Genomic DNA, 19596 nt, shown 5'->3' with positions numbered 1-19596 from the left:
GAAACACTCTTTTTTTGGAATCTGCAAGTGGATATTTCTATAAAACTGAGGATTTCGTTGGAAGCGGGATTACAGATAAATAGTAGACAGCAGCATTCTCAGAAACTTCTTTGTGATGTTTGCATTCAAGTCACAGAGTTGAACATTCCCTTTCATAGAGCAGGTTTGAAACACTCTTTTTGTAGTATCTGGAAGTGGACATTTGGAACGGTATCAGGCCTATGGTTAAAAAGGAAATATCTTCCCATAAAAACAAGACGGAAGCATTCTCAGATACTTAGTTGCGATGTGTGTCCTCAACTAGCACACTTGAACCTTTCTTTTGACACAGCAGTTTTCAAACACTCTTTTTGTAGAATCTGCAAGTGGATATTTGGATAGCTCTGAGGATTTCGTTGGAAACGGGATTACATATAAAAAGTAGACAGCAGCATTCTCAGAAACTTCTTTGTGATGTTTCCATTTAAGTCACAGAGTTGAACATGCCCTTTCACAGAGCAGGTTTCAAACACTCTTTTTGTAGTATCTGGAAGTGGACATTTGAAGCGCTTTGTCGCCTATGGTAAAAAAGGAAACATCTTCCCATAAAAACGAGATAGAAGCAATCTCAGAAACTTGTTTATGCTCTATCTACACAAGTAACACTGTTGAACCTTTCTATTGACAGAGCACGTGTGAAACAGTCTTTTTTTGGAATCTGCAAGTGGATATTTCTATAAAACTGAGGATTTCGTTGGAAGCGGGATTACAGATAAATAGTAGACAGCAGCATTCTCAGAAACTTCTTTGTGATGTTTGCATTCAAGTCACAGAGTTGAACATTCCCTTTCATAGAGCAGGTTTGAAACACTCTTTTTGTAGTATCTGGAAGTGGACATTTGGAACGGTATCAGGCCTGTGGTTAAGAAGGAAATATCTTCCCATAAAAACAAGACAGAAGCATTCTCAGAAACTTATTTGCGATGTGTGTCCTCAACTAACAGACTTGAACCTTTCTTTTGATACAGCAGTTTTGAAACACTCTTTTTGTAGAATCTGCAAGTGGATATTTGGATAGCTCTGAGGATTTCGTTGGAAACGGGATTACATAAAAAGAGTGGACAGCAGCATTCTCAGAAACTTCTTTGTGACGTTTGCATTCAAGTCACAGAGTTGAACATTCCCTGTCATAGAGCAGGTTTGAAACACTCTTTTTGTAGCATCTGGAAGTGGACATTTCCAACGCTTTCTTGCCTACGGCGAGGAAGGAAATATCTTCCCCTAAAAACAAGACAGAAGCATTCTCAGAAACTTATTTCTGATGTGTGTCCTCAACTAACGGACTTGAACCTTTCTTTTTATAGAGCACGTTTGAACCACTCCTTTTGTTGTATCTGCAAGTGGATATTTGGATAGCTTTGACGATTTCGTTGGAAACGGGAATATCTCCCTATAAAATCTAGACAGAAGCATTCTCAGAAAGGTCTTTGTGATGTTTACATTCAAGTCACAGAGTTGAACATTCTCTTTCATAGAGCAAGTTTGAAACACTCTTTTTGTAGTATCTGGAAGTGGACATTTGCAGCGTTTTGTGGCCTATGGTAAAAAAGGAAATATCTTCCCATGAAAACGAGATAGAAGCAATCTCAGAAACTTGTTTATGCTGTATGTACTGAAGTAACAGTGTTGAACCTTTCTATTGATAGAGCAGGTGTGAAACACTGTTTTTTTGGAATCTGCAAGAGGATATTTCTATAGAACTGAGGATTTCGTTGGAAGCGGGATTACAGATAGAAAGTAGAGAGCAGCATTCCCAGAAACTTCTTTGTGATGTTTGCATTCAAGTCACAGAGTTGAACATTCCCTTTCATACAGCAGGTTTGAAACACTCTTTTTGTACTATCTGGAAGTGGACATTTGGAACGGTACCAGGCCTATGGTGCAAAAGGAAATATCGTCGCATAAAAACAAGACGGAAGCATTCTCAGAAACTTATTTGTGTTGTGTGTCCTCAACTAACAGACTTGAACCTTTCTTTTGACACAGCAGTTTTGAAACACTTTTTTGTAGAATCTGCAAGTGGATATTTGGATAGCTCAGAGGATTTCGTTGGAAACGGGATTACATATAAAAAGTAGACAGCAGCATTCTCAGAAACTTCTTTGTGATGTTTCCATTTAAGTCACAGAGTTGAACATTCCCTTTCACAGAGCAGGTTTCAAACACTCTTTTTGTAGTATCTGGAAGTGGACATTTGCAGCGCTTTGTGGCCTATGGTAAAAAAGGAAATATCTTCCCATAAAAACGAGATAGAAGCAATCTCAGAAACTTGTTTATGCTCTATCTACACAAGTAACAATGTTGAACCTTTCTATAGATAGAGGAGGTGTGAAACACTCTTTTTTTGGAATTTGCAAGAGGATATTTCTATAGAACTGAGGATTTCATTGGAAGCGGGATTACAGATAAAAAGTAGAGAGCAGCATTCTCAGAAACTTCTTTGTGATGTTTGCATTCAAGTCACAGAGTTGAACATTCCCTTTCATACAGCAGGTTTGAAACACTCTTTTTGTACTATCTGGAAGTGGACATTTGGAACGGTACCAGGCCAATGGTGCAAAAGGAAATATCGTCGCATAAAAACAAGACGGAAGCATTCTCAGATACTTAGTTGTGTTGTGTGTCCTCAACTAACAGACTTGAACCTTTCTTTTGACACAGCAGTTTTGAAACACTCTTTTTGTAGAATCTGCAAGTGGATATTTGGATAGCTCTGAGGATTTCGTTGGAAACGGGATTACATATAAAAAGTAGACAGCAGCATTCTCAGAAACTTCTTTGTGATGTTTCCATTTAAGTCACAGAGTTGAACATTCCCTTTCACAGAGCAGGTTTCAAACACTCTTTTTGTAGTATCTGGAAGTGGACATTTGAAGCGCTTTGTCGCCTATGGTAAAAAAGGAAATATCTTCCCATAAAAACGAGATAGAAGCAATCTCAGAAACTTGTTTATGCTCTATCTACACAAGTAACAGTGTTGAACCTTTCTATTGACAGAGCACGTGTGAAACAGTCTTTTTTTGGAATCTGCAAGTGGATATTTCTATAAAACTGAGGATTTCGTTGGAAGCGGGATTACAGATAAATAGTAGACAGCAGCATTCTCAGAAACTTCTTTGTGATGTTTGCATTCAAGTCACAGAGTTGAACATTCCCTTTCATAGAGCAGGTTTGAAACACTCTTTTTGTAGTATCTGGAAGTGGACATTTGGAACGGTATCAGGCCTGTGGTTAAGAAGGAAATATCTTCCCATAAAAACAAGACAGAAGCATTCTCAGAAACTTATTTGCGATGTGCGTCCTCAACTAACAGACTTGAACCTTTCTTTTGATACAGCAGTTTTGAAACACTCTTTTTGTAGAATCTGCAAGTGGATATTTGCATAGCTCTGAGGATTTCGTTGGAAACGGGATTACATAAAAAGAGTGGACAGCAGCATTCTCAGAAACTTCTTTGTGACGTTTGCATTCAAGTCACAGAGTTGAACATTCCCTGTCATAGAGCAGGTATGAAACACTCTTTTTGTAGCATCTGGAAGTGGACATTTCCAACGCTTTCTTGCCTACGGCGAAGAAGGAAATATCTTCCCATAAAAACAAGACAGAAGCATTCTCAGAAACTTATTTCTGATGTGTGTCCTCAACTAACGGACTTGAACCTTTCTTTTTATAGAGCACGTTTGAACCACTCCTTTTGTTGTATCTGCAAGTGGATATTTGGATAGCTTTGACGATTTCGTTGGAAACGGGAATATCTCCCTATAACATCTAGACAGAAGCATTCTCAGAAAGGTCTTTGTGATGTTTCCATTCAAGTCACAGAGTTGAACATTCTCTTTCATAGAGCAAGTTTGAAACACTCTTTTTGTAGTATCTGGAAGTGGACATTTGCAGCGTTTTGTGGCCTATGGTAAAAAAGGAAATATCTTCCCATGAAAACGAGATAGAAGCAATCTCAGAAACTTGTTTATGCTGTATGTACTGAAGTAACAGTGTTGAACCTTTCTATTGATAGAGCAGGTGCGAAACACTGTTTTTTTGGAATCTGCAAGAGGATATTTCTATAGAACTGAGGATTTCGTTGGAAGCGGGATTACAGATAGAAAGTAGAGAGCAGCATTCTCAGAAACTTCTTTGTGATGTTTGCATTCAAGTCACAGAGTTTAACATTCCCTTTCATACAGCAGGTTTGAAACACTCTTTTTGTACTATCTGGAAGTGGACATTTGGAACGGTACCAGGCCTATGGTGCAAAAGGAAATATCGTCGCATAAAAACAAGACGGAAGCATTCTCAAAAACTTATTTGTGTTGTGTGTCCTCAGCTAACAGACTTGAACCTTTCTTTTGACACAGCAGTTTTGAAACACTCTTTTTGTAGAATCTGCAAGTGGATATTTGGATAGCTCAGAGGATTTCGTTGGAAACGGGATTACATATAAAAAGTAGACAGCAGCATTCTCAGAAACTTCTTTGTGATGTTTCCATTTAAGTCACAGAGTTGAACATTCCCTTTCACAGAGCAGGTTTCAAACACTCTTTTTGTAGTATCTGGAAGTGGACATTTGCAGTGCTTTGTGGCCTAAGGTAAAAAAGGAAATGTCTTCCCATAAAAACGAGATAGAAGCAATCTCAGAAACTTGTTTATGCTGTATCTACACAAGTAACAGTGTTGAACCTTTCTATTGACAGAGCACGTGTGAAACACTCTTTTTTTGGAATCTGCAAGTGGATATTTCTATAAAACTGAGGATTTCGTTGGAAGCGGGATTACAGATAAATAGTAGACAGCAGCATTCTCAGAAACTTCTTTGTGATGTTTGCATTCAAGTCACAGAGTTGAACATTCCCTTTCTTAGAGCAGGTTTGAAACACTCTTTTTGTAGTATCTGGAAGTGGACATTTGGAACGGTATCAGGCCTGTGGTTAAAAAGGAAATATCTTCCCATAAAAACAAGACAGAAGCATTCTCAGAAACTTATTTGCGATGTGTGTCCTCAACTAACAGACTTGAACCTTTCTTTTGATACAGCAGTTTTGAAACACTCTTTTTGTAGAATCTGCAAGTGGATATTTGGATAGCTCTGAGGATTTCGTTGGAAACGGGATTACATAAAAAGAGTGGACAGCAGCGTTCTCAGAAACTTCTTTGTGACGTTTGCATTCAAGTCACAGAGTTGAACATTCCCTGTCATAGAGCAGGTATGAAACACTCTTTTTGTAGCATCTGGAAGTGGACATTTCCAACGCTTTCTTGCCTACGGCGAAGAAGGAAATATCTTCCCATAAAAACAAGACAGAAGCATTCTCAGAAACTTATTTCTGATGTGTGTCCTCAACTAACGGACTTGAACCTTTCTTTTTATAGAGCACGTTTGAACCACTCCTTTTGTTGTATCTGCAAGTGGATATTTGGATAGCTTTGACGATTTCATTGGAAACGGGAATATCTCCCTATAACATCTAGACAGAAGCATTCTCAGAAAGGTCTTTGTGATGTTTCCATTCAAGTCACAGAGTTGAACATTCTCTTTCATAGAGCAAGTTTGAAACACTCTTTTTGTAGTATCTGGAAGTGGACATTTGCAGCGTTTTGTGGCCTATGGTAAAAAAGGAAATATCTTCCCATGAAAACGAGATAGAAGCAATCTCAGAAACTTGTTTATGCTGTATGTACTGAAGTAACAGTGTTGAACCTTTCTATTGATAGGGCAGGTGTGAAACACTGTTTTTTTGGAATCTGCAAGAGGATATTTCTATAGAACTGAGGATTTCGTTGGAAGCGGGATTACAGATAGAAAGTAGAGAGCAGCATTCTCAGAAACTTCTTTGTGATGTTTGCATTCAAGTCACAGAGTTGAACATTCCCTTTCATACAGCAGGTTTGAAACACTCTTTTTGTACTATCTGGAAGTGGACATTTGGAACGGTACCAGGCCTATGGTGCAAAAGGAAATATCGTCGCATAAAAACAAGACGGAAGCATTCTCAGAAACTTATTTGCGATGTGTGTCCTCAACTAACAGACTTGAACCTTTCTTTTATACAGCAGTTTTGAAACACTCTTTTTGTAGAATCTGCAAGTGGATATTTGGATAGCTCAGAGGATTTCGTTGGAAACGGGATTACATATAAAAAGTAGACAGCAGCATTCTCAGAAACTTCTTTGTGATGTTTCCACTTAAGTCACAGAGTTGAACATTCCCTTTCACAGAGCAGGTTTCAAACACTCTTTTTGTAGTATCTGGAAGTGGACATTTGCAGCGCTTTGTGGCCTATGGTAAAAAAGGAAATATCTTCCCATAAAAACGAGATAGAAGCAATCTCAGAAACTTGTTTATGCTCTATCTACACAAGTAACAGTGTTGAACCTTTGTATTGACAGAGCACGTGTGAAACAGTCTTTTTTTGGAATCTGCAAGTGGATATTTCTATAAAACTGAGGATTTCGTTGGAAGCGGGATTACAGATAAATAGTAGACAGCAGCATTCTCAGAAACTTCTTTGTGATGTTTGCATTCAAGTCACAGAGTTGAACATTCCCTTTGATAGAGCAGGTTTGAAACACTCTTTTTGTAGTATCTGGAAGTGGACATTTGGAACGGTATCAGGCCTGTGGTTAAGAAGGAAATATCTTCCCATAAAAACAAGACAGAAGCATTCTCAGAAACTTATTTGCGATGTGTGTCCTCAACTAACAGACTTGAACCTTTCTTTTGATACAGCAGTTTTGAAACACTCTTTTTGTAGAATCTGGAAGTGGATATTTGCATAGCTCTGAGGATTTCGTTGGAAACGGGATTACATAAAAAGAGTGGACAGCAGCATTCTCAGAAACTTCTTTGTGACGTTTGCATTCAAGTCACAGAGTTGAACATTCCCTGTCATAGAGCAGGTTTGAAACACTCTTTTTGTAGCATCTGGAAGTGGACCTTTCCAACGCTTTCTTGCCTACGGCGAAGAAGGAAATATCTTCCCATAAAAACAAGACAGAAGCATTCTCAGAAACTTATTTCTGATGTGTGTCCTCAACTAACGGACTTGAACCTTTCTTTTTATAGAGCACGTTTGAACCACTCCTTTTGTTGTATCTGCAAGTGGATATTTGGATAGCTTTGACGATTTCGTTGGAAACGGGAATATCTCCCTATAACATCTAGACAGAAGCATTCTCAGAAAGGTCTTTGTGATGTTTCCATTCAAGTCACAGAGTTGAACATTCTCTTTCATAGAGCAAGTTTGAAACACTCTTTTTGTAGTATCTGGAAGTGGACATTTGCAGCGTTTTGTGGCCTATGGTAAAAAAGGAAATATCTTCCCATGAAAACGAGATAGAAGCAATCTCAGAAACTTGTTTATGCTGTATGTACTGAAGTAACAGTGTTGAACCTTTCTATTGATAGAGCAGGTGTGAAACACTGTTTTTTTGGAATCTGCAAGAGGATATTTCTATAGAACTGAGGATTTCGTTGGAAGCGGGATTACAGATAGAAAGTAGAGAGCAGCATTCTCAGAAACTTCTTTGTGATGTTTGCATTCAAGTCACAGAGTTGAACATTCCCTTTCATACAGCAGGTTTGAAACACTCTTTTTGTACTATCTGGAAGTGGACATTTGGAACGGTACCAGGCCTATGGTGCAAAAGGAAATATCGTCGCATAAAAACAAGACGGAAGCATTCTCAGAAACTTATTTGTGTTGTGTGTCCTAAGCTAACAGACTTGATCCTTTCTTTTGACACAGCAGTTTTGAAACACTCTTTTTGTAGAATCTGCAAGTGGATATTTGGATAGCTCAGAGGATTTCGTTGGAAACGGGATTACATATAAAAAGTAGACAGCAGCATTCTCAGAAACTTCTTTGTGATGTTTCCATTTAAGTCACAGAGTTGAACATTCCCTTTCACAGAGCAGGTTTCAAACACTCTTTTTGTAGTATCTGGAAGTGGACATTTGCAGTGCTTTGTGGCCTAAGGTAAAAAAGGAAATATCTTCCCATAAAAACGAGATAGAAGCAATCTCAGAAACTTGTTTATGCTCTATCTACACAAGTAACAGTGTTGAACCTTTCTATTGACAGAGCACGTGTGAAACACTCTTTTTTTGGAATCTGCAAGTGGATATTTCTATAAAACTGAGGATTTCGTTGGAAGCGGGATTACAGATAAATAGTAGACAGCAGCATTCTCAGAAACTTCTTTGTGATGTTTGCATTCAAGTCACAGAGTTGAACATTCCCTTTCTTAGAGCAGGTTTGAAACACTCTTTTTGTAGTATCTGGAAGTGGACATTTGGAACGGTATCAGGCCTGTGGTTAAAAAGGAAATATCTTCCCATAAAAACAAGACAGAAGCATTCTCAGAAACTTATTTGCGATGTGTGTCCTCAACTAACAGACTTGAACCTTTCTTTTGATACAAGCAGTTTTGAAACACTCTTTTTGTAGAATCTGCAAGTGGATATTTGGATAGCTCTGAGGATTTCGTTGGAAACGGGATTACATAAAAAGAGTGGACAGCAGCGTTCTCAGAAACTTCTTTGTGACGTTTGCATTCAAGTCACAGAGTTGAACATTCCCTGTCATAGAGCAGGTATGAAACACTCTTTTTGTAGCATCTGGAAGTGGACATTTCCAACGCTTTCTTGCCTACGGCGAAGAAGGAAATATCTTCCCATAAAAACAAGACAGAAGCATTCTCAGAAACTTATTTCTGATGTGTGTCCTCAACTAACGGACTTGAACCTTTCTTTTTATAGAGCACGTTTGAACCACTCCTTTTGTTGTATCTGCAAGTGGATATTTGGATAGCTTTGACGATTTCGTTGGAAACGGGAATATCTCCCTATAACATCTAGACAGAAGCATTCTCAGAAAGGTCTTTGTGATGTTTCCATTCAAGTCACAGAGTTGAACATTCTCTTTCATAGAGCAAGTTTGAAACACTCTTTTTGTAGTATCTGGAAGTGGACATTTGCAGCGTTTTGTGGCCTATGGTAAAAAAGGAAATATCTTCCCATGAAAACGAGATAGAAGCAATCTCAGAAACTTGTTTATGCTGTATGTACTGAAGTAACAGTGTTGAACCTTTCTATTGATAGAGCAGGTGTGAAACACTGTTTTTTTGGAATCTGCAAGAGGATATTTCTATAGAACTGAGGATTTCGTTGGAAGCGGGATTACAGATAGAAAGTAGAGAGCAGCGTTCTCAGAAACTTCTTTGTGATGTTTGCATTCAAGTCACAGAGTTGAACATTCCCTTTCATAGAGCAGGTTTGAAACACTCTTTTTGTACTATCTGGAAGTGGACATTTGGAACGGTACCAGGCCTATGGTTCAAAAGGAAATATCGTCGCAGAAAAACAAGATGGAAGCATTCTCAGAAACTTATTTGTGTTGTGTGTCCTCAACTAACAGACTTGAACCTTTCTTTTGACACAGCAGTTTTGAAACACTCTTTTTGTAGAATCTGCAAGTGGATATTTGGATAGCTCTGAGGATTTCGTTGGAAACGGGATTACATAAAAAAGTAGACAGCAGCATTCTCAGAAACTTCTTTGTGATATTTCCATTTAAGTCACAGAGTTGAACATTCCCTTTCACAGAGCAGGTTTCAAACACTCTTTTTGTAGTAACTGGAAGTGGACATTTGCAGCGCTTTGTGGCCTATGGTAAAAAAAGGAAATATCTTCCCATAAAAACGAGATGGAAGCAATCTCAGAAACTTGTTTATGCTCTATCTACACAAGTAACAGTGTTGAACCTTTCTATTGACAGAGCACGTGTGAAACACTCTTTTTTTGGAATCTGCAAGTGGATATTTCTATAAAACTGAGGATTTCGTTGGAAGCGGGATTACAGATAAATAGTAGACAGCAGCATTCTCAGAAACTTCTTTGTGATGTTTGCATTCAAGTCACAGAGTTGAACATTCCCTTTCATAGAGCAGGTTTGAAACACTCTTTTTGTAGTATCTGGAAGTGGACATTTGGAACGGTATCAGGCCTATGGTTAAAAAGGAAATATCTTCCCATAAAAACAAGACAGAAGCATTCTCAGAAACTTATTTGCGATGTGTGTCCTCAACTAACAGACTTGAACCTTTCTTTTGATACAGCAGTTTTGAAACACTCTTTTTGTAGAATCTGCAAGTGGATATTTGGATAGCTCTGAGGATTTCGTTGGAAACGGGATTACATAAAAAGAGTGGACAGCAGCATTCTCAGAAACTTCTTTGTGACGTTTGCATTCAAGTCACAGAGTTGAACATTCCCTGTCATAGAGCAGGTTTGAAACACTCTTTTTGTGCATCTGGAAGTGGACATTTCCAACGCTTTCTTGCCTACGGCGAAGAAGGAAATATCTTCGCATAGAAACAAGACAGAAGCATTCTCAGAAACTTATTTCTGATGTGTGTCCTCAACTAACGGACTTGAACCTTTCTTTTTATAGAGCACGTTTGAACCACTCCTTTTGTTGTATCTGCATGTGGATATTTGGATAGCTTTGACGATTTCGTTGGAAACGGGAATATCTCCCTATAACATCTAGACAGAAGCATTCTCAGAAACTTCTTTGTGATGTTTCCATTCAAGTCACAGAGTTGAACATTCTCTTTCATAGAGCAGGTTTGAAACACTCTTTTTGTAGTATCTGGAAGTGGACATTTGCAGCGCTTTGTGGCCTATGGTAAAAAAGGAAATATCTTCCCATGAAAACGAGATAGAAGCAATCTCAGAAACTTGTTTATGCTGTATGTACTGAAGTAACAGTGTTGAACCTTTCTATTGATAGAGCAGGTGTGAAACACTGTTTTTTTGGAATCTGCAAGAGGATATTTCTATAGAACTGAGGATTTCGTTGGAAGCGGGATTACAGATAAAAAGTAGAGAGCAGCATTCTCAGAAACTTCTTTGTGATGTTTGCATTCAAGTCACAGAGTTGAACATTCCCTTTCATACAGCAGGTTTGAAACACTCTTTTTGTACTATCTGGAAGTGGACATTTGGAACGGTACCAGGCCTATGGTTCAAAAGGAAATATCGTCGCAGAAAAACAAGATGGAAGCATTCTCAGAAATTATTTGTGTTGTGTGTCCTCAACTAACAGACTTGAACCTTTCTTTTGACACAGCAGTTTTGAAACACTCTTTTTGTAGAATCTGCAAGTGGATATTTGGATAGCTCTGAGGATTTCGTTGGAAACGGGATTACATAAAAAAGTAGACAGCAGCATTCTCAGAAACTTCTTTGTGATATTTCCATTTAAGTCACAGAGTTGAACATTCCCTTTCACAGAGCAGGTTTCAAACACTCTTTTTGTAGTTACTGGAAGTGGACATTTGCAGCGCTTTGTGGCCTATGGTAAAAAAAGGAAATATCTTCCCATAAAAACGAGATAGAAGCAATCTCAGAAACTTGTTTATGCTCTATCTACACAAGTAACAGTGTTGAACCTTTCTATTGACAGAGCACGTGTGAAACACTCTTTTTTTGGAATCTGCAAGTGGATATTTCTATAAAACTGAGGATTTCGTTGGAAGCGGGATTACAGATAAATAGTAGACAGCAGCATTCTCAGAAACTTCTTTGTGATGTTTGCATTAAAGTCACAGAGTTGAACATTCCCTTTCATAGAGCAGGTTTGAAACACTCTTTTTGTAGTATCTGGAAGTGGACATTTGGAACGGTATCAGGCCTATGGTTAAAAAGGAAATATCTTCCCATAAAAACAAGACAGAAGCATTCTCAGAAACTTATTTGCGATGTGTGTCCTCAACTAACAGACTTGAACCTTTCTTTTGATACAGCAGTTTTCAAACACTCTTTTTGTAGAATCTGCAAGTGGATATTTGGATAGCTCTGAGGATTTCGTTGGAAACGGGATTACATAAAAAGAGTGGACAGCAGCGTTCTCAGAAACTTCTTTGTGACGTTTGCATTCAAGTCACAGAGTTGAACATTCCCTGTCATAGAGCAGGTGTGAAACACTCTTTTTGTAGCATCTGGAAGTGGACATTTCCAACGCTTTCTTGCCTACGGCGAAGAAGGAAATATCTTCCCATAAAAACAAGACAGAAGCATTCTCAGAAACTTATTTCTGATGTGTGTCCTCAACTAACGGACTTGAACCTTTCTTTTTATAGAGCACGTTTGAACCACTCCTTTTGTTGTATCTGCAAGTGGATATTTGGATAGCTTTGACGATTTCGTTGGAAACGGGAATATCTCCCTATAACATCTAGACAGAAGCATTCTCAGAAAGGTCTTTGTGATGTTTCCATTCAAGTCACAGAGTTGAACATTCTCTTTCATAGAGCAAGTTTGAAACACTCTTTTTGTAGTATCTGGAAGTGGACATTTGCAGCGTTTTGTGGCCTATGGTAAAAAAGGAAATATCTTCCCATGAAAACGAGATAGAAGCAATCTCAGAAACTTGTTTATGCTGTATGTACTGAAGTAACAGTGTTGAACCTTTCTATTGATAGAGCAGGTGTGAAACACTGTTTTTTTGGAATCTGCAAGAGGATATTTCTATAGAACTGAGGATTTCGTTGGAAGCGGGATTACAGATAGAAAGTAGAGAGCAGCATTCTCAGAAACTTCTTTGTGATGTTTGCATTCAAGTCACAGAGTTGAACATTCCCTTTCATAGAGCAGGTTTGAAACACTCTTTTTGTACTATCTGGAAGTGGACATTTGGAACGGTACCAGGCCTATGGTTCAAAAGGAAATATCGTCGCAGAAAAACAAGATGGAAGCATTCTCAGAAACTTATTTGTGTTGTGTGTCCTCAACTAACAGACTTGAACCTTTCTTTTGACACAGCAGTTTTGAAACACTCTTTTTGTAGAATCTGCAAGTGGATATTTGGATAGCTCTGAGGATTTCGTTGGAAACGGGATTACATAAAAAAGTAGACAGCAGCATTCTCAGAAACTTCTTTGTGATATTTCCATTTAAGTCACAGAGTTGAACATTCCCTTTCACAGAGCAGGTTTCAAACACTCTTTTTGTAGTAACTGGAAGTGGACATTTGCAGCGCTTTGTGGCCTATGGTAAAAAAAGGAAATATCTTCCCATAAAAACGAGATGGAAGCAATCTCAGAAACTTGTTTATGCTCTATCTACACAAGTAACAGTGTTGAACCTTTCTATTGACAGAGCACGTGTGAAACACTCTTTTTTTGGAATCTGCAAGTGGATATTTCTATAAAACTGAGGATTTCGTTGGAAGCGGGATTACAGATAAATAGTAGACAGCAGCATTCTCAGAAACTTCTTTGTGATGTTTGCATTCAAGTCACAGAGTTGAACATTCCCTTTCATAGAGCAGGTTTGAAACACTCTTTTTGTAGTATCTGGAAGTGGACATTTGGAACGGTATCAGGCCTATGGTTAAAAAGGAAATATCTTCCCATAAAAACAAGACAGAAGCATTCTCAGAAACTTATTTGCGATGTGTGTCCTCAACTAACAGACTTGAACCTTTCTTTTGATACAGCAGTTTTGAAACACTCTTTTTGTAGAATCTGCAAGTGGATATTTGGATAGCTCTGAGGATTTCGTTGGAAACGGGATTACATAAAAAGAGTGGACAGCAGCATTCTCAGAAACTTCTTTGTGACGTTTGCATTCAAGTCACAGAGTTGAACATTCCCTGTCATAGAGCAGGTTTGAAACACTCTTTTTGTGCATCTGGAAGTGGACATTTCCAACGCTTTCTTGCCTACGGCGAAGAAGGAAATATCTTCGCATAGAAACAAGACAGAAGCATTCTCAGAAACTTATTTCTGATGTGTGTCCTCAACTAACGGACTTGAACCTTTCTTTTTATAGAGCACGTTTGAACCACTCCTTTTGTTGTATCTGCATGTGGATATTTGGATAGCTTTGACGATTTCGTTGGAAACGGGAATATCTCCCTATAACATCTAGACAGAAGCATTCTCAGAAACTTCTTTGTGATGTTTCCATTCAAGTCACAGAGTTGAACATTCTCTTTCATAGAGCAGGTTTGAAACACTCTTTTTGTAGTATCTGGAAGTGGACATTTGCAGCGCTTTGTGGCCTATGGTAAAAAAGGAAATATCTTCCCATGAAAACGAGATAGAAGCAATCTCAGAAACTTGTTTATGCTGTATGTACTGAAGTAACAGTGTTGAACCTTTCTATTGATAGAGCAGGTGTGAAACACTGTTTTTTTGGAATCTGCAAGAGGATATTTCTATAGAACTGAGGATTTCGTTGGAAGCGGGATTACAGATAAAAAGTAGAGAGCAGCATTCTCAGAAACTTCTTTGTGATGTTTGCATTCAAGTCACAGAGTTGAACATTCCCTTTCATACAGCAGGTTTGAAACACTCTTTTTGTACTATCTGGAAGTGGACATTTGGAACGGTACCAGGCCTATGGTTCAAAAGGAAATATCGTCGCAGAAAAACAAGATGGAAGCATTCTCAGAAATTATTTGTGTTGTGTGTCCTCAACTAACAGACTTGAACCTTTCTTTTGACACAGCAGTTTTGAAACACTCTTTTTGTAGAATCTGCAAGTGGATATTTGGATAGCTCTGAGGATTTCGTTGGAAACGGGATTACATAAAAAAGTAGACAGCAGCATTCTCAGAAACTTCTTTGTGATATTTCCATTTAAGTCACAGAGTTGAACATTCCCTTTCACAGAGCAGGTTTCAAACACTCTTTTTGTAGTAACTGGAAGTGGACATTTGCAGCGCTTTGTGGCCTATGGTAAAAAAAGGAAATATCTTCCCATAAAAACGAGATAGAAGCAATCTCAGAAACTTGTTTATGCTCTATCTACACAAGTAACAGTGTTGAACCTTTCTATTGACAGAGCACGTGTGAAACACTCTTTTTTTGGAATCTGCAAGTGGATATTTCTATAAAACTGAGGATTTCGTTGGAAGCGGGATTACAGATAAATAGTAGACAGCAGCATTCTCAGAAACTTCTTTGTGATGTTTGCATTAAAGTCACAGAGTTGAACATTCCCTTTCATAGAGCAGGTTTGAAACACTCTTTTTGTAGTATCTGGAAGTGGACATTTGGAACGGTATCAGGCCTATGGTTAAAAAGGAAATATCTTCCCATAAAAACAAGACAGAAGCATTCTCAGAAACTTATTTGCGATGTGTGTCCTCAACTAACAGACTTGAACCTTTCTTTTGATACAGCAGTTTTCAAACACTCTTTTTGTAGAATCTGCAAGTGGATATTTGGATAGCTCTGAGGATTTCGTTGGAAACGGGATTACATAAAAAGAGTGGACAGCAGCGTTCTCAGAAACTTCTTTGTGACGTTTGCATTCAAGTCACAGAGTTGAACATTCCCTGTCATAGAGCAGGTGTGAAACACTCTTTTTGTAGCATCTGGAAGTGGACATTTCCAACGCTTTCTTGCCTACGGCGAAGAAGGAAATATCTTCCCATAAAAACAAGACAGAAGCATTCTCAGAAACTTATTTCTGATGTGTGTCCTCAACTAACGGACTTGAACCTTTCTTTTTATAGAGCACGTTTGAACCACTCCTTTTGTTGTATCTGCAAGTGGATATTTGGATAGCTTTGACGATTTCGTTGGAAACGGGAATATCTCCCTATAACATCTAGACAGAAGCATTCTCAGAAAGGTCTTTGTGATGTTTCCATTCAAGTCACAGAGTTGAACATTCTCTTTCATAGAGCAAGTTTGAAACACTCTTTTTGTAGTATCTGGAAGTGGACATTTGCAGCGTTTTGTGGCCTATGGTAAAAAAGGAAATATCTTCCCATGAAAACGAGATAGAAGCAATCTCAGAAACTTGTTTATGCTGTATGTACTGAAGTAACAGTGTTGAACCTTTCTATTGATAGAGCAGGTGTGAAACACTGTTTTTTTGGAATCTGCAAGAGGATATTTCTATAGAACTGAGGATTTCGTTGGAAGCGGGATTACAGATAGAAAGTAGAGAGCAGCATTCTCAGAAACTTCTTTGTGATGTTTGCATTCAAGTCACAGAGTTGAACATTCCCTTTCATAGAGCAGGTTTGAAACACTCTTTTTGTACTATCTGGAAGTGGACATTTGGAACGGTACCAGGCCTATGGTTCAAAAGGAAATATCGTCGCAGAAAAACAAGATGGAAGCATTCTCAGAAACTTATTTGTGTTGTGTGTCCTCAACTAACAGACTTGAACCTTTCTTTTGACACAGCAGTTTTGAAACACTCTTTTTGTAGAATCTGCAAGTGGATATTTGGATAGCTCTGAGGATTTCGTTGGAAACGGGATTACATAAAAAAGTAGACAGCAGCATTCTCAGAAACTTCTTTGTGATATTTCCATTTAAGTCACAGAGTTGAACATTCCCTTTCACAGAGCAGGTTTCAAACACTCTTTTTGTAGTAACTGGAAGTGGACATTTGCAGCGCTTTGTGGCCTATGGTAAAAAAAGGAAATATCTTCCCATAAAAACGAGATGGAAGCAATCTCAGAAACTTGTTTATGCTCTATCTACACAAGTAACAGTGTTGAACCTTTCTATTGACAGAGCACGTGTGAAACACTCTTTTTTTGGAATCTGCAAGTGGATATTTCTATAAAACTGAGGATTTCGTTGGAAGCGGGATTACAGATAAATAGTAGACAGCAGCATTCTCAGAAACTTCTTTGTGATGTTTGCATTCAAGTCACAGAGTTGAACATTCCCTTTCATAGAGCAGGTTTGAAACACTCTTTTTGTAGTATCTGGAAGTGGACATTTGGAACGGTATCAGGCCTATGGTTAAAAAGGAAATATCTTCCCATAAAAACAAGACAGAAGCATTCTCAGAAACTTATTTGCGATGTGTGTCCTCAACTAACAGACTTGAACCTTTCTTTTGATACAGCAGTTTTGAAACACTCTTTTTGTAGAATCTGCAAGTGGATATTTGGATAGCTCTGAGGATTTCGTTGGAAACGGGATTACATAAAAAGAGTGGACAGCAGCATTCTCAGAAACTTCTTTGTGACGTTTGCATTCAAGTCACAGAGTTGAACATTCCCTGTCATAGAGCAGGTTTGAAACACTCTTTTTGTGCATCTGGAAGTGGACATTTCCAACGCTTTCTTGCCTACGGCGAAGAAGGAAATATCTTCGCATAGAAACAAGACAGAAGCATTCTCAGAAACTTATTTCTGATGTGTGTCCTCAACTAACGGACTTGAACCTTTCTTTTTATAGAGCACGTTTGAACCACTCCTTTTGTTGTATCTGCATGTGGATATTTGGATAGCTTTGACGATTTCGTTGGAAACGGGAATATCTCCCTATAACATCTAGACAGAAGCATTCTCAGAAACTTCTTTGTGATGTTTCCATTCAAGTCACAGAGTTGAACATTCTCTTTCATAGAGCAGGTTTGAAACACTCTTTTTGTAGTATCTGCAAGTGGACATTTGCAGCGCTTTGTGGCCTATGGTAAAAAAGGAAATATCTTCCCATGAAAACGAGATAGAAGCAATCTCAGAAACTTGTTTATGCTGTATGTACTGAAGTAACAGTGTTGAACCTTTCTATTGATAGAGCAGGTGTGAAACACTGTTTTTTTGGAATCTGCAAGAGGATATTTCTATAGAACTGAGGATTTCGTTGGAAGCGGGATTACAGATAAAAAGTAGAGAGCAGCATTCTCAGAAACTTCTTTCTGATGTTTGCATTCAAGTCACAGAGTTGAACATTCCCTTTCATACAGCAGGTTTGAAACACTCTTTTTGTACTATCTGGAAGTGGACATTTGGAACGGTACCAGGCCTATGGTTCAAAAGGAAATATCGTCGCAGAAAAACAAGACGGAAGCATTCTCAGAAACTTATTTGTGTTGTGTGTCCTCAACTAACAGACTTCAAGCTTTCTTTTGACACAGCAGTTTTGAAACACTCTTTTTGTAGAATCTGCAAGTGGATATTTGGATAGCTCTGACGATTTCATTGGAAACGGGATTACATATAAAAAGTAGACAGCAGCATTCTCAGAAACTTCTTTGTGATGTTTCCATTTAAGTCACAGAGTTGAACATTCCCTTTCACAGAGCAGGTTTCAAACACTCTTTTTGTAGTATCTGGAAGTGGACATTTGCAGCGCTTTGTGGCCTATGGTAAAAAAAGGAAATATCTTCCCATAAAAACGAGATAGAAGCAATCTCAGAAACTTGTTTATGCTCTATCTACACAAGTAACAGTGTTGAACCTTTCTATTGACAGAGCACGTGTGAAACACTCTTTTTTTGGAATCTGCAAGTGGATATATCTATAAAACTGAGGATTTCGTTGGAAGCGGGATTACAGATAAATAGTAGACAGCAGCATTCTCAGAAACTTCTTTGTGATGTTTGCATTCAAGTCACAGAGTTGAACATTCCCTTTCATAGAGCAGGTTTGAAACACTCTTTTTGTAGTATCTGGAAGTGGACATTTGGAACGGTATCAGGCCTATGGTTAAAAAGGAAATATCTTCCCATAAAAACAAGACGGAAGCATTCTCAGATACTTAGTTGCGATGTGTGTCCTCAACTAACAGACTTGAACCTTTCTTTTGACACAGCAGTTTTCAAACACTCTTTTTGTAGAATCTGCAAGTGGATATTTGGATAGCTCTGAGGATTTCGTTGGAAACGGGATTACATATAAAAAGTAGACAGCAGCATTCTCAGAAACTTCTTTGTGATGTTTCCATTTAAGTCACAGAGTTGAACATTCCCTTTCACAGAGCAGGTTTCAAACACTCTTTTTGTAGTATCTGGAAGTGGACATTTGAAGCGCTTTGTCGCCTATGGTAAAAAAGGAAACATCTTCCCATAAAAACGAGATAGAAGCAATCTCAGAAACTTGTTTATGCTCTATCTACACAAGTAACAATGTTGAACCTTTCTATTGATAGAGGAGGTGTGAAACACTCTTTTTTTGGAATTTGCAAGAGGATATTTCTATAGAACTGAGGATTTCGTTGGAAGCGGGATTACAGAAATATAGTAGACAGCAGCATTCTCAGAAACTTCTTTGTGATGTTTGCATTCAAGTCACAGAGTTGAACATTCCCTTTCATAGAGCAGGTTTGAAACACTCTTTTTGTAGTATCTGGAAGTGGACATTTGGAACGGTATCAGGCCTGTGGTTAAGAAGGAAATATCTTCCCATAAAAACAAGACAGAAGCATTCTCAGAAACTTATTTGCGATGTGTGTCCTCAACTAACAGACTTGAACCTTTCTTTTGATACAGCAGTTTTGAAACACTCTTTTTGTAGAATCTGGAAGTGGATATTTGCATAGCTCTGAGGATTTCGTTGGAAACGGGATTACATAAAAAGAGTGGACAGCAGCATTCTCAGAAACTTCTTTGTGACGTTTGCATTCAAGTCACAGAGTTGAACATTCCCTGTCATAGAGCAGGTTTGAAACACTCTTTTTGTAGCATCTGGAAGTGGACATTTCCAACGCTTTCTTGCCTACGGCGAAGAAGGAAATATCTTCCCATAAAAACAAGACAGAAGCATTCTCAGAAACTTATTTCTGATGTGTGTC

This window comes from Pan troglodytes, chromosome 11 (genome assembly GCF_028858775.2).
Source record: "Pan troglodytes isolate AG18354 chromosome 11, NHGRI_mPanTro3-v2.0_pri, whole genome shotgun sequence".
NCBI classification, from domain to species: Eukaryota; Metazoa; Chordata; class Mammalia; order Primates; family Hominidae; genus Pan; species Pan troglodytes.
Note: the sequence above shows the minus strand (reverse complement) of the source record.